This window comes from Hoplias malabaricus, chromosome 10 (assembly GCF_029633855.1).
Source record: "Hoplias malabaricus isolate fHopMal1 chromosome 10, fHopMal1.hap1, whole genome shotgun sequence".
Taxonomy (NCBI): Eukaryota; Metazoa; Chordata; class Actinopteri; order Characiformes; family Erythrinidae; genus Hoplias; species Hoplias malabaricus.
The window spans coordinates 20999127-21015462 of record NC_089809.1 but is presented as its reverse complement, the minus strand read 5'-3'; positions in this window follow the sequence as shown (position 1 = coordinate 21015462).

Below are 16336 nucleotides of genomic sequence, written 5' to 3'. Positions count from 1 at the left end.
TTAAGGAATGTTTTAAGTTATAATTATTCTGTATATAAAATGGAATACGGGCACTGCTATTACCTGGAACCAAAATACCAGTATTGCTACTTCATTTAGTACCTTAGAAAATCTCTCTCTCCCTCCCTCCTCTTGTTTTATAGGGCCTGGGAGGGTTGGAGGCAGCAGATGGGCTGCCCTGCTGTGTGCCTGATTGAAATGCTGGGGCTGGAGCTCACTCCTAACACAGTCCCCAGCTCCTGTCAGCACCAGCAAAGGCAGGGAAACAAATCAGCCTCCCAGGGGCTCTGCAGCTGAGAGCAGGACTCTGCCAGGGGCAGCAAAGGCCTGCCCATCTGAGCCCTGCCCATGACTCCAGCAGCATTTACAAACCTGCTCACTGCCTCGCCTGAGCTTTTATTGGACATGTCACAACCCAAGGCTTCATAGAACTGACATTTGCATCATAATGATGGAATGGAAATGTCAGGTACATCTGTACATACAGTTTTGCTCAAGAGAATGGAAACTTGTCAAATTAGCAACTTTATATAAACCAAAAGGTATCTTTCTGAGGTTCACTGTAAGTAGTAAGTAGTATAGTCATTTATGTTGTATACTGTCTTGGATATTTATGATAAATCTTTATTTATATAGCATTTATGCTTTAGTTAAAAATACTTAAGCACTTACATTACATGTTAAATGACAGTAAACTAATTTGACTTAATCTGAACATATATCAACCAGGTATTTTTAATATTATACAGAATTCTCTTCCAGACTTTTTGAGCTATGTACGAATATAATATTCCACCAACAGAGCTATAAGAAATCCTTTGTCTTGGCTAAGTATAGTGATCTTGATAACATAATTATATTTTAATATGCCTCTATTGTGTAGTTTTTATTTAAACTTTACATTTCAGTTGATAATTCTAGATGCAGTCATGATTTTTATTATTGTTCAAATAATCTGAAACCATTACAAGATGTAAATAGAATTTTTAAACTTCTACTTATATACATTTATATGCATTCTGTAGTGCAGAATCACAAACAGCAGTGCTTGTGAAGTTTTTTGCAGAAGTGTAAGCAAGAAATAGTCCATTCTTGCTCCTGACGAGTAGGTGTATGATTATGGCGGTGTGTGTGATAGGGCTGGGCAAGTTTAGGGTTGAGTGGAGTAGGATGGGGCGTCTTTGTGTCTTTCTCTGATGATATATGGTGCTCCAGGCTTCGGAGCTGAATGATGAGGAGCCAGCCCGCTGTTCTCTGGGTGACATTCAAAGCCTCTATAAATCCTGCTCTTTATGGGTCCAGCTTGCTATAAATCCCACAGTCTAATTGGAGGTGTAATGAATTACCATAATTAGTCATAGGCGATATTACATTAAAAGGAGGGTGTGTGTGCCGCAGGGACTAGTCTATCATGGCACAGGGAGCACTGGGTGCCTGCATAATAGAGGTGTTGGGAGAATTTGACCCAACCTACTGATCTGATATCAGCTTTGTTTTTCTCTCTAATGATTCATTTGGTTCCGATTGGGATGAAGTATTTTTCAAAATTATTTCTGAATACATAATCTTTAGATACACCAAATCAGCCAAAGCATAAAAATCACCTCCTGGTTTCTACTTTGATTGTAAGCTCTATTTAAATACACATGCTAGATCCCTTTCACTTCATTCTTCAGTGGTCAGGACCATCAGAGAGCATGTATTACCTGGGTTGGGGATCTTACTCAGCACATCATTGACACTGATGTGGTTGTAGTGTTTTAGTGTGTGTTGCATTCGTACAGGTGAATACTGGCCATTAAATACAATGTGAAAGGGGGCTGACAAAATAAGCAGAGCAGAAGATTCACTCTGTAAGTTTAGAACTACAGAGTGCATCTACATGGCAAGAGTAGTTAATAAACAACTAGGTATTTTACTGTTTTGGCTGATAGTAGTAATATAGTTTAATAAATCTGCCATCCAGAAAACTGGGTGCTGTACTTGTGATGAAATATTTCCAATACTGTGCCAATGTGTGCTAATTATGCTTTCTTTGTATTGAAACATTGTGTGTGTTGTAAGTATAGATGATATTCATGATACACTCAGAGAATTATGCTGATACAAAATCTATCACATAATGATAAAACACACTATATTAAAGTCATGTATTAAAAGCTAGTGTAATCTGTTAAATGCCACATACAAGAGTCCTAGTGGCCTCCTAAAGGCAGGGGGCAGTGTGAAGTACTTACTCTTTACCCCCTCTGCAAACTTTGCTTGGTTCTAGGAGAACCACACTGTCAAGGGCCGTTTGGCTAAATATTGCCTCCCCGTTTTATGATGCTAATAAATGATTTTGTTAATGGATTCGCACCCTGTCCTGCGCCTAGCTTTGGATGGCTCTGACTCTTTTATTACAATTTTATCCTAAAATATAAGGTTTCATAGATAAATGCCATTAAACTGTTAATCTTGTCAGCTCAAAATTCCATTAATGATTCTGAAATGCTGTTAATTAAAACCAGCAACTATAAAAGGATAAGTTTGATCAGAGGAGAGCTACAGTGGAAGAAAGAGAGAGGTGAAAGAAAGTCTAAGAACAGCAAGTTCAGAGCAGATGTCTTAGAAAAGCTTTTTTGTTGTGTATTTATTGTGCAGTGACAGTAACGATTGTAGATTTATTGATTAAGCAGGGTTAATGGGTGAGAAATGTAGTAACAGTACAGAGATTGCAGTATGGCGGTGGAACGTCCATAAGTCCTTGTCTACACATACATAGCTATTTTTTAAAATATAATTGGCTTTTGATCCACGCACATAAAATGTTTTAGGGTAACTGAAACCAGACCTTTTGGAAAACGTGGTCCAGGGTGAAGATACTCTGAAACATTGTTTTCTGTGTTGCTGTGTAGACATTGGAGACAAGATGTTGGCTTGTAATATCAGGAGTTAGTAAGAGTTAGACATATCCTTTGTTTAAAATTAGATTATGCACCATTGTCTTCTTTTTGGTTTTACATGAGGTGATTGTGATGGATTCAGCCAAAATAGTGCTTCTTTTAGCATTATTACCAGGAATTGTTACATATTTACAAATAAATATACAGTTACTATATAACAGACAGAGGCGTCACAATGTGTTACAGACATCACTGCTAAAACCAGCACTCCCGCAACACAAACACAGCTGCCAACCCTGCTGGCTTTGGATGAAACCTGCTTGGAATTCTAGTTGGTGGGACAACAATGTGCTTGCTGCAGAAGAATATCAAGAAACCGTTTATTTGTCATGGATATTGCTTTGTCGTTGAGTGAGCTGCTTCGCTCACATGCTGAAGGGTAGAGTAACAAAAAATACCAATGTACCAAAAAAGGATAGGTAACAAAAAATACCAATGTAGGTGAGGCCTAGAGCTAAGAACATTATAGTCTACGTTCAGTCATCAATTAAACCTCTAAAAGCCTATCTCTGTTTATTAAAATTATATATTTACATGTTATTTCCAAGTTAAGCCATCTACATATTTCTTCAACATGGCTTAGACGTATTTTATTATAATCATACACAAGATATATAATATCCTATGCCAATCCATTAGAGTTTCACATAGGGCCCACACCACTCTCTTCTTACCGGCAGCCACATAATTTCTATTGTTTGACCCTAAGGTTCCTGTGGCCGTTTATGATCAGATCAGCACCCAGCTACCCTTAATATCTACGGTTATTCAATGAGCCCATCACACGAGTACCCAAATCACCCACTGCATCACTAGCTCTTCACAGGGGTCATCAGGTAGGTACATCACCTTGTCAGTGTTTCACTGAATTAAGCCTATGACACCTCCAGAAGGCTCAACAGTGAAGTCTGGCATCCCAGAGCCACCCCCCTCCAAGCCAGCTTTACAGTCCTACCTTACCCTTAAGTATCTTAATACCCTGGCCTTCATTCAGTATGCTCAGATAAGTGAATAGGCAAATAGTCCCCACCCCATAGCTTTATGATGTAAGAAATCCTCACATTTTAAATCCTCTTGTCTGAGACTGTCTTTGGAACAATGCAGTGTTCTTTAACAATGAAACTGATATGATCTCACACTTCTAGGTCTACACTTAAAGGTGCTTTTATGATTCGGGAGAAAAACATATTTGAACTCAACAGCATAACAAACACATCCCAGTGCTTCTGCCCCCTACCCCCACCAATTTATTCATGTAGCATGTGTCAGTTACACAGTCTACCCTGCCCCTCCCCTTCCCCCTTCATGTGCATAAGCGAGAACCCCCCCCCACCTCCCGGTTCATTGGCTGGATTAGTGTTGTGTTTCTCAATCTGAGCCCTGTTGTTTGTGATCCATTTACATTGTGTAACACTGGACATTTATCTGGTGTGCAAATAGACTGGAGATTTTTTTCCTTGCATTTCCTTTTTTTTGAATGAGCTGCCTTCTTTTCACACACATACTCCCACTCTGCCCCTTTCTTAGGGGCAGAAGGAGTGTAATTATGTGGTATCCTGCGGCATTCCTCAGGGAAATATGTTACTTTGCTAACTGGCCTTCTATCAGCATACCATTAAGGTGCGTCTTCATTTTTCGCCACTAAATCTGACACTGACTGCGCAAATGTAAGCAAATATTAATTGAGGTCATCGTCTGCACACGCAACTCATGTTGGACACTAATGCAGAGTAGGATTGCAGTGATACAGACAAGGATGCTGATGCATTACATTTCACGTGAATGCTGGCCACATCTGTGATGATTCACAGTGACCACTGCACATTGCCTTCATATTTTACCTGCTGAGTGTTTTATCAATTAAGAAGAAATGCTGGGGGTGGTATCCTTGTGATCTGAAACCTTTAACTTTACACTTATGTAACGGACTTGGTGTGACCTGTCTATTACACTGCCCCTTTCATATTAAGGCAGATAAATTACACTAAAATATCCAACTCGCATCAACCTGCCTTCAGCCTCAGTGATCTTTAACCTACAATTACATTACTGTCACATGAAGTGCTCTGTTGTGTGAACCAATACCTGAAAATAAAACTGCATTAATGTTTCTATCATAAAGTATGCAGTATTGCCACTGGCAACAACAAAACTTTTTATCTGCATTTCATTTACTTATTTATTTTACTTTGAAATAACCAGCTGTAGTATTTAATTCAATTATTTAATAAATAATCATATATGAAATACAGTTAAATATAATAATATAACATTAACCAACAGTGAAGTCTTGTAAAGTCACTTGTTGGAGATTTGGAGGTTGGTTCTGAGAACGTCTAACTACAAAAAAAAAAAAAAAAAATAGAAAGCCAAGCTTCAGCAAACATTAACCTTCAGGGTTCTTTAAGAAACAATCACTTTATGAGCCTCTATCTGCAGTCAGCGCCTTTGTTTCAAATCAGGGACTCGTCTTCTCTCTGGGCAGCGACACTGAGGGAATGGATGGGCAATTTGTTAAAAGCACTGCCCCCGCTGGTCCCTGCTAGTTATTAATTGCTGCTCATTAATTTACCAGTGAAGGCAGCAGACCGCCAAATCTTAGCAGGACCACATTTATCACAGCAACTCCTAGATCTGACCACAGCCTCAGCCTTTGGACTAGTTTTCCAAGTCTTCCTGCAGTGTTCCACCATGTGACAAAGCTGTTAATGTTCACAGCAAGTTATTATTTATTATTAGAATTTAATTTTTGGCTTAGGTTTCAAGCATGAAAACCATTCTGTGTATCAAAACAATGGCTTTCCTTTATTTACTTTCCAGTAAACGGAACTCCAGCCATGAATAGGTTTGTTCATTTTTCATGAAATGTTTGTGAGGAGATTAGATTCTTTAGATAATTTTACTTGCGTAAGGAACATGAGGTTTAAAGGAAGATAAGTGCAGAAAAAAGTCTCCAAAGCTAGAGTTAATGTGCAAGACCATTAAAACACAGTACTTACAGAGACATAATAATCAAATTCCAGATATGAAAAATCCACAGGTGTTTCTGTCCATCCTTCAACTGTGAGACCCAAAGCTATAGATTTTAAAGATGTGGAGCAGCAAACAATCTTATATTAAGATGAAAGTTTAAAAAGAAACTTTGCAGAACATTGTTGGTATGTTCACAAATACAGGTACTGGAACAGGTGTTAGAATATCCGCCCTGGAGTCCTGACTGCAGTGTAATAGTATATGGTTGTATAAAGTTAAATAAATGACAGTGATCTCTTACTTATGCACAGCTACTTACAGTGCGTGGGGATTGAATATTAGCTATGGTCCCCTGGTGGAGGTTCTGACCCAGTAATTTTTGCTGGACTGCCAACATGAAGGCCTAAAAGAGACTTTCTTAACAGACCTAACTGAGTGAGTACCCTTGTTGAAATACATATGAGTGAAGAGTGAATCTGGTCAGCAGAGACAAAAGCATAGTCATACATATCCTGAAGAGGTAACATTAGTTAAAATCTAATGTTACTTAATGGGTTATTTTTCTTAAATATAATTTGCAATGGTCAACTCCTGCAAATATTTAAATTGTATTATTATATGTTTTGCATGTTTTAAAAGTTTAAATCTAAGTTGTAAAATAGACGTCTGTGTGGGATAGATTTTTTTAATCCCACTCTTGCTAGATTTTGTCTCTCTCTTGCCCATTCCTACCTACTCCCACCAAAAATCAACAGCATTAACCCCACTCCCACCTGCAACAGAGATGTTGCAGCCTGCTCCTGCACATAGTCCTGCATACTTCACAAAATGTATAAATGATAAATAATCAAAAACAATAATCTTCTTTTGAAATAACATCGTTCAGCTCCCCTAATTATTTAGGATATTTAGTCCTAGGAAATATACACATAAAGCACTGCTAGCTAATGCTAACAAAACATTGACATCTAGGGTGACATTATTAAGCTAACCGTAATGCAAAAATTAACATAGATTAAAAAGCAAAGTAAAAGATTTTACATTACATGTATTCACATTTATAATTGCATAAGCTTATGATATATTACTATATCTGGCCATTCTGACTGGTCCTCTCATGTATCTAAAGGGATTTTGGATAATAGGCCTTGCTGAACTGAAGGTAGCAGTAACGTTGCTTAGCGAGAGCTTGGGAAGAACCCTTTGAACTGACAACATGAGAAGTAGGACACTCAACTGCCTTGCATACTTGCGCAGTAATGGATGCTTTACAGCTAGTGTACAATTTGGAACCAGGTTTTAGAAGGTCATGTCATCATTCCCCCATGTTTAAACTAACAACCAACAGGACTTGGACAGAGAGAGTAGATGGAGAGAAAGGAATGAACTTGGCAGTCGAAGGAGACATATGTGCTGAAGTTTGTCCCAGAATAAATCAGAGCTGTAAGTATGACAGGTGTTGGTCCACCTGCTATAAACATCTAGCCCGAGCTCTCAGCTGGCCCATCATGGAGTGATTATTTACTGGACTATGATCCTGTTTACTCTTACGGTGTCCCCCGGTCTGATTGCATGCCAGCTGTCCAGCTCAGAGGCCTAGCGCTTGTTAACACATGAATAATGTTCCTGCAGGTCCATGGTGTGAAGCTTGCCTGAAAGTAGCCTGAAATGTCAAATGATATTAGAGATATCTGAGACAGGGGATCAGCTGCCTCACTCGGTCTTAGCTGCTATGACAGTAAAACTCACATATATGCACACACACATTTTCACAAATGGTTATAAGTGTCAAGCTTACACTGACCCCAGCTCTGGAGTCAAGCTAACACTTCTTGATATAGCTGTGCAAAAAAATTCTACACACTTGGTGGAAGTGGAAGCACTGAGCTTAGCAGCTTGGGTGGTGGTTTGTTTTTGGCTTCATTCATGGCCAGGGCAGGGTTCCTCTGAGTAGTTGCCAAGCAACCCAGCCTGATTAAACACCCCAAGGCCAGGAGAATGAGCATCTGCTGGAGGTCGCTGGAAAGGTGCTCAGGCCACAGTTAGGTCAGAACTCAACGAGCCAAGAGGACGAGCTCTGGCTTTGATGTACAAGTCAGTATGAGTGACAGGCACAGGATCTGTATTAGTCAGGGTTAAAAGCCAGGCGTCTGTAGCCCTCGTCCGACTAATTTTGCTGCATAGGAAACTCACTCTAGTTGGTGGGTCAGCAAATCTGTTACAGTACAAGCAGCAGATGAAGATCAAATTATTTCTTGGATGCATAATTTAGGTAAACACTTTATTTAGACAACAAAGTAGAAATGGCAAAACGTTAATAACTATGGTAACAAGTATCTGAAAGGGTTTAAAGAGTGTTTTGATAATGCTTTCTAGATGCTACCTGTTGTTTATCTTGCAAAGTAGTCCTAATTTCCCCTAATGCTTGAATCCATGCCTGCACTTTAATCCCGCAGTGACCCTTCTCAGGATGAAGTACTTAATGAAGTACAAGCTGATTGAATTCACTCAAATTCTAACCTAATACTTAATCCTAACCCAAACCTTATCCCTGGTGTGGATTCTAATTCTAACCCCAACACAGCTGATGCACTACTTACCCATAGGAGTGTTTTCAGTAGGAGCCTCCATTTCCAGAAAAGAATTATTTATCTGGCAAATGTGCAAAGAATTGATTTCCAATATTTTCGCTGAACAATGTGATTGTGTTTTGTAAATATAAATAAATTCCTAATTTGATGCCTGCAACACATCCCAAAATGGGGCAAGTGCAAAATAAGAGTGAAAATTTTGATTAAAAATTCATGTGCCACTGTTTTGCAGCCTTTAGACTTTAAAGAGGAGAACGCATTAACTAAAGCAAAACCACACTGCTGATCTTTTCTTTGTCCTTTAGTCTGTTAAAGAAAATAGAATTAACTAATTACAGATTTCAGTTTTTATAGCATGTAATACATAGTCTCCCAATATTTCATGGAAATGGGGTTTGTAAACAAACAACACTTTTACTAAAGATGTTCAGAAGTTTTATATCTCACATATGAACTCTCTGAAACTATAGTGTTTAAAGTTTTTTCTGGGTGAAGCCACAGTTTACTAAATAAGGTTTCAATGGATGGTTCTTTGAAGAATGATGTTGGCGGAGGGATGTATATGTGTGCAAAGAAATGTTTTAAAGTTTGATGAACATAATGCACAGATTCTGTAAAAGATTTTTTTTAAACAAAATCCAATCCAAGAACTATTTAGGAACCTCTAGGTCATAGTCACATTCACTGTAGGTACCTTGGTGTATTATTGCACTTCTTTTTTCTGCCCTTGTGTGCCACATAACATTAGGTTGTACTTCAGGAATTTTAGCCTAAACAATTACCTGAGTGTGAGGTACTCATAGTAAGAGTATTATATGAGGAGCAGGTGTGGTAATTTGAGTCATTTGTGGCAGTGCAATGATGAATGGCGTCTGGAGTAAACAATCAGACCAGGGCAGTGGATCTATTGCAGAGTAAGGAGAATTTAGTCTCATCATAAAAGAATTCTCCCTCCCTCTATTTCACTCAGACACTTTTATGCTTTTTTTATTTTCTAGCTCATTGCGGCCGCAAGCTGCATGCTGATTTATATACGACCTGGCAGGGATACAAGGGGCCCTCGAGAGACCGAGCCCTCTCCCAGGCACACACACATGCACGCACACACACACACACATAGGGGGCCCACCTAGTGCACACCTACCCTCATCCCCCAGCCCTCTTCCGTATTTCCCACCGCTAACAAGATATTAGCCTTGTGCTGTTATTCAGCTCTGGGTTAGGACCCGCAGGAAGCTATGCTCCTTAAAGGCCAGCACGCAAACCCATTTAAAATGTGCCAGAGGAAATCAGGGACGCCTGCTGATTCAAGTGCAGGGAATAAAAAAGCCTTTTTTTCAATGTGCTGTGCTTGCTTCTGAAGAGAGCTTTTGTCCTTGCTAGTGTAGCTACCTAGAGAAGATATCTTACAAAAGCCTGTGGATCTATGAGACACAGTTTAAGAAGTCTGTGCAGATGATTATCAGCGGATAACAAGTGTTATTCAGTACAAAATCCAGTGAGAAAATTTGTTGGAAAAAAAAATTATGCAGTTATGCAGCTCAGTCCAGTTCATTTTAAACCCTATCATACAGGGAGGACAGATCCTAGCGGCAAATAGCTTTAAGTTTATGACTTGCTTATGAGTATGAGCAGTAGATATGACCCTGAGACATCTTATTCCAGTGATTTATGTCCTCATTGTATCCTCAGCCACTAGCATCTGCCTGTTGTTGACATTTAACCTCTTAAATCCCAGCTTATTATTGGGTTACTAAACATAAGTCAAATCAATCTGTAACTACTATGTTGCATTTAGGAACTGTTCATGAGCAAAAATGGAACATTTCATCACTGTCCAAAGAAAAACATGCATCTACACAATAGTAACTTCATAAGAGAAGGAAAAAACTTCTTAACTTAGAAAAGAAGTCAATGTTAAAAGATTTTATACCAAGTAATTTATGTCCATTCAGTCATTATCTGTAACCACTTATCCAGTTCAGTGTGGCAATACGTCCAGAGCCTACTTGGAATAGCTGGGTGCAAGGAAGGAACCCACACTAGAGGGGGCGCCAGTCCTTCACATGATGACACACACTCTCACATTCACTCACCAACTCACATCTATGGACACTTTTGAGTTGCCAATCCACCTACCAACTTGTGTTTTTGGACCGAGGGAGGAAACCGGAGCACCCGAAGGAAACCCACGCAGACACGGGGAGAACACACCAAACTCCTCACAGACAGTCACCTGGAGTGGGAATTGTGCTTACAACATCTAGGTCGCTGGAGCTGTGTGACTGCGACACTACCTGCTGCGCCACCGTGCTGCCAGTTTGTCCATTCATGACAACTGCAGTAGAGCTTCTGTGTTCAGATGATATAGTGAACTAAATATTGACAATAGGTAAGAGGACTGAATGAAGGACTGGACAGGTCACAGAAACAAATGAGCCAAAATATAATTTTGCTGATAAATTGGTGACATTATGAAGTGTGTTGCACCTAAAAAGCTACGTGTCTATTTTTTCCCATTGTTTAGGTGTGAAGCAATGACATGAAATAAAATGTACAAGACATGCTATATATACATGCGAGAAATACATTTAAAAATAATCTTCTTTTCTTCCTACAGACACAAACTGTGGCCAAATGTTTTGTTTGTTATATTTTGAGTCAATCGAAAGTTGCTCTTAGGCTGTTAAAGGTTAAAATACAATCTTGACCTATGCTTTCAGGCAGAAGGGTATATGCAAGAAACCCGTGTATGTGGATGAGTTGCTTTCAAGGATCATCTGGGCTGGGAAGTGCAGCACGCCAGTGACATTTAACACCCAACCAAACGACTCTGTGCCTGTGATGTGCCCTACATCATTTCTCCATAATTTCTTCATCTCCGGCAGCAATGTGCCATCATTGTCTGCTCCACGCTGCGGCCCCACCCGAGCGGAACCAGGCAAAGGGAGCCTGTCAGGCTTTGATGAACGAGGGACAAGCTACATCCAGATTCATTTCCCACACGAAATGTGATTGACAGCGGGAAAATGTCTGGCTCTGGACGCTGTGGCAGAAAGCTGTTTCTTAGACTGAGCTCAGTGTAGAGACAGGACACACAGAGACAGCACGCACCTCTCAACAGCCTCCCTCACTAAAGAACTGGTGTCATGCATCTGATGAAAGACAAATGAGTTATTGCATCAGGACCGCCTGTAATTTGTGCAAAAGACAAAAAAAAAAAAAAAAAAGAAAGAAAGATGGAAGATTCAGCTTGTAGACCCTTTTTTTTCTTTTAAACTCTGTTTGCATCCAATGTTTGCTCAGTTTGGGAATGATTGCGCGTTCAAATTCTTTAGATGGTTTGCCCACCATACCATCAATATTACTTTGATTTACCAAATTATTGGTTTGTTGATTTATTAAATCTGGACTTTGTAGGTTAAACTTGAATGTAGTAGGATTGTGTTTATGTTGCTATGAGTCACCCTGTATGTAAAAGGTTAGAGGTGACTGATCAAGTGTCAGATTTGTCAGGAGGGTTCCAGATCATTTCATACATCTTAAAAGTCACTAACATCCTAAGATGAAGTGTCCCTTAAACAAATTTGAAAACTGTCACCATGCTCACAAACATCAGATTGATCTGCTTAAAAGACAACATTCATGATTATAATGAAAAAAAACTTTTTAAAATTAAAAAAACTTGATGTTCCTTCATTTGCTAGTTCTCCGGTCTGTTTGCTTGCAGGAAACCAATCAAACGTGTTTATGAAGCTTTGGTGGTCTAGAAGAGGACAGGAATCAAGGGATTGTGGAGACGATAGTATGTAATGGTGAGATGCACCATTTATTATTACAACTGACAAAGGAGAAAACGAGGAAACTAAACCAAGAGAAGAAATAAACAGGACTGATAAGATATTTCATGTCCATAACAGTAAATAAACTAAGAGGGACTAAGGGACTTTACTAAATCTAAATACAAAGCAAATAGACTGAAACAGATACACTGCTAATGAATATTGACAAAAATCACAGGTCTAAACTAAACAAAGAGAAGCACTAAAACTTGAGACACAGAAGATACTTAAAACAAGAAAGACTAAAACAAGACTAAGAAACAACAGCTTTATGAAAGAGAGACAACCTCACATGGCAGACAACAGAGCTAGAATCCATCCATCCATCCATTATCTGTAACCGCTTATCCAATTTAGGGTCGCGGGGGGTCCAGAGCCTACCTGGAATCATCGGGCGCAAGGCGGGAATACACCCTGGAGGGGACGCCAGTCCTTCACAGGGCAACACAGACACACACACATTCACTCACACCTACGGACACTTTCAAATCGCCAATCCACCTGCAACGTGTGTTTTTGGACTGTGGGAGGAAACCGGAGCACCCGGAGGAAACCCACGCGGACACGGGGAGAACACACTAACTCCTCACAGACAGTCACCCGGAGCGGGAATCGAACCCACAACCTCCAGGCCCCTGGAGCTGTGTGACTGCAACACTACCTGCTGCGCCACCGTGCCGCACAGAGCTAGAATGCAGATTATAAAAGACACACAAAACAAGGCACCCCTGGACTCCAATCAAGACACGTGACACACAAGGGCAGGCTGGTCACATGACAAGGGAATTCAAACAAAATGAAGCATGAGGAAAATAACTGAAAACATGTAACACAGATGTCAGTAAACAAGTAAATTAAAAAGAGGCTCTGTCTTACTTGCCTTCCACTCTCTCTACTCATAGCAGAAAAATGGCAAAGAGACCTCCAAACATTGAAAATCTTGAAAAGAGATGAGGATATTGCATTATTCTTCCTTGCGCCCAATTATTCCAGGTAGGCTCTGGACCCACCGCAACCCTGAACTGGATAAGCGGTTACAGATAATGAATGAAAGAATATTGCATTATTCCTGCCCCACAAGTGGGTAATATTGACTTATTTTTGCTGTTTCAGATTACAAACTAGTTGTTTTTCATACATTTCCATCTTAAAAGCAGAGCTTATGAACGTAAACAAACCAGAAAGAGCTGCAGTTCCCCACAATCGTAAATGTTGCCTTTAATGAAGTGGTTTAAGGAACAACTCACTTTACAAAATGTTGTTCTGAATATTGCAGGAAATTACACATTTTCAGCAAAAAGGTATCCAAATATCTGAAAGTGTAATAGGTCTAAAAGGCACATGTTTGTTGTGTTCCCTCACCTTTCCTTTCACTTGCACTGTTTCATTATATTTTTGTAATGTTGTGCTTTCTGGATTAATACAAGACTTCACCTGCTCGATAGGTTGTGGTTGTCTTTTCCTGATTCACATCAAGTTGTTTTGAAAACAAACACACGTATATAAACTCTGTATTTCACACCAAGTCTGAAACTGACGAACTGTGATATAGAACATGGTCTATTTACTGCTTTAAAATCAGGCTGACCAATCAGAGTGCTGTTGTCATGGTTGCAGACAAACAAATGAGCAGGAAAGCTTAAAGTTCAAGCAACACACTGACTACTAAATCTGGCAATTAAAGAAAATATATATACAGGTGCTGGTCATAAAATTAGAATATCGTGAAAAAGTTGATTTATTTCAGTAATTCCATTCAAAAAGTGAATATTGTATATTATACTCATTCATTACATACAGACTGATATATTTCAAGTGTTTATTTCTTTTAATTTCATGATTATAACTGACAACTAATTATCTTAAGTAATAATAGAACATTACTTAAGGCCAATACAAAAAAAAAAGGATTTTTAGAAATGCTATATATATATATATATCAGAGCCTTGCAGATACATGGGTGTGGAAGCATAACATTGACCAAAATTTTAATTAAAAATTTGGTCCCTGATTTGGCACAGTTTAGTAGATGGTAGATATTTTAAAAAAAACAAGGTTTGGCTTGGTTATTTTTCTGTGAATACAAGGGTGTGTTTAGTGTTGAGTGATAATTTTGGGATTGTGGTCTAAACTACCCCACAGAAGAGTTTTTATAGCAAAGTTGTATATTTAGTGTTTATTGTAAGTTGAACCAGAAAATTATGTTGCACCAATATATTTTTTCTCATGTTTACTGTGTCATGTTTCAATAAGAATATAATTAATATAATAAGTGTGTATGTTTATTTATTTATTTTTTACTTAGGGTACCAATTCAGAGACATGAGGAGAACACCACAGACACTTGTGAACATGGCCATTATCATTGAGGGAGTGGTGGTAATGCAGAGCCTGAATTCACCACAGCCTTCACAATGCTTTATGCACTCAACTTGAAATATCCACAAATACCCTGGGGACCTTTTTTTGTGAGCTGGGTAAGTTTTGTAGTGGGTAAAGAATAAATATCTGTTTTTTTCTGTGTTGGTTTGACATCATTAGATCCAATAACTTCAGAGTTTAATTGATTTATTTGGCTAATAAAATCATTATTAAAAATACCTTCATTATTCACCAAACTAAGCTTTGTAGTATATAAGGAATACATATCTGTAAAATACTAAGTTGGTGTGACACCATTAGGTCTAATAGGCAGAGAGATTCATAGATTTATTTGGATATTAACATTATTATAAAATACACAACTTAACAGTTCACCATTATAAGCCTTGTAGTATAAGGAAAATAATTCTGTATTTTTCTAAGTTGGTTTGACTTATGTGCATTAATTACATTTACATTTACATTTATGCATTTGGCAGACGCTTTTATCCAAAGCGACTTACAAAAGAGGATCTAACATTCGAACTACAGCACAAATTATACAAAATACCTTACATTAAGTGCAGTATGCCAGGAAGTAATAAGTGCATTAAAGAAAGACATTCAGTGCAAAAGATACTCTCGGAAGGGCTGGGTTTTCAATGACTTCTTGAATGCAGAGAGGGTTTCTGTTGCTGCTGTTAAGTGAAATAAATGAACTGGAGTTACTCTATTTAACCTTCTATGGCATAGCGTTGACCTCAGGCAACAAACTACCTTTTTGGCCCTAAAATCTTCCCTTTAAATAAAAATATATTTTTAAATAATTCCTGTGTCACATGACATGTCAGTGACCAATAATATGGGGTGCTGAAGTGCTTGTCATTGTCTGTCTGAGGGTGGAGCAATCCTTTCAGGAAGAAGTGCTGCATAGGACACAGTGCTAGCTAGTGTTTTAAAAAAACATTCGTTTTTCATGTTTTTAAATAGACATAAATTCAAACACAAAATATCTACATGTACATAAATCTTTAATAAACTACATTTTATTGTTTAAATGCATAATTTGTTTATATTTATATGCTAAAACTGCATGTTTTTATTTGTTGCCTCAAGGCAACATTGTGCAATTAGACTACTTTTTAGGGACATATGCAATGCAAAAAGTTGGATATGTGCTAGGGGGCAAAATAATGATCACATTCAATGTTTTTGCTGTCCTATCTCTCAGTTCTCACAGGAAATGGACACACAGACATTTTATGGCTGACAGGAACCTGATCGAGTAGTTAGGGTCATTCCTTCAGACAGCGAGGATAGTGAGCTTGAGACAAATGACCGCGAGGAAGAATGGACCCCAGAATCAGGTTGAGGGAGAAGTTAGGAAGTCAGGAGTCAGTTATTAGAATGTATTGTGTACTTTGTTTTAATGTAAAATAAAATATATCCATGAGCTCTTTGGTGACGCATTATGCTTCCAGTATGGGAATGAAATTATACAAATAATATAAGTATGAAATATGTAAGATCTAATTTATCCCTGCTTTCTTCTTGAAGCTGATTGTTTGCCTGTTGACAATGACCCTGAGCCTGAGGTTGAAGATAAAGAAAATTATGTTGATT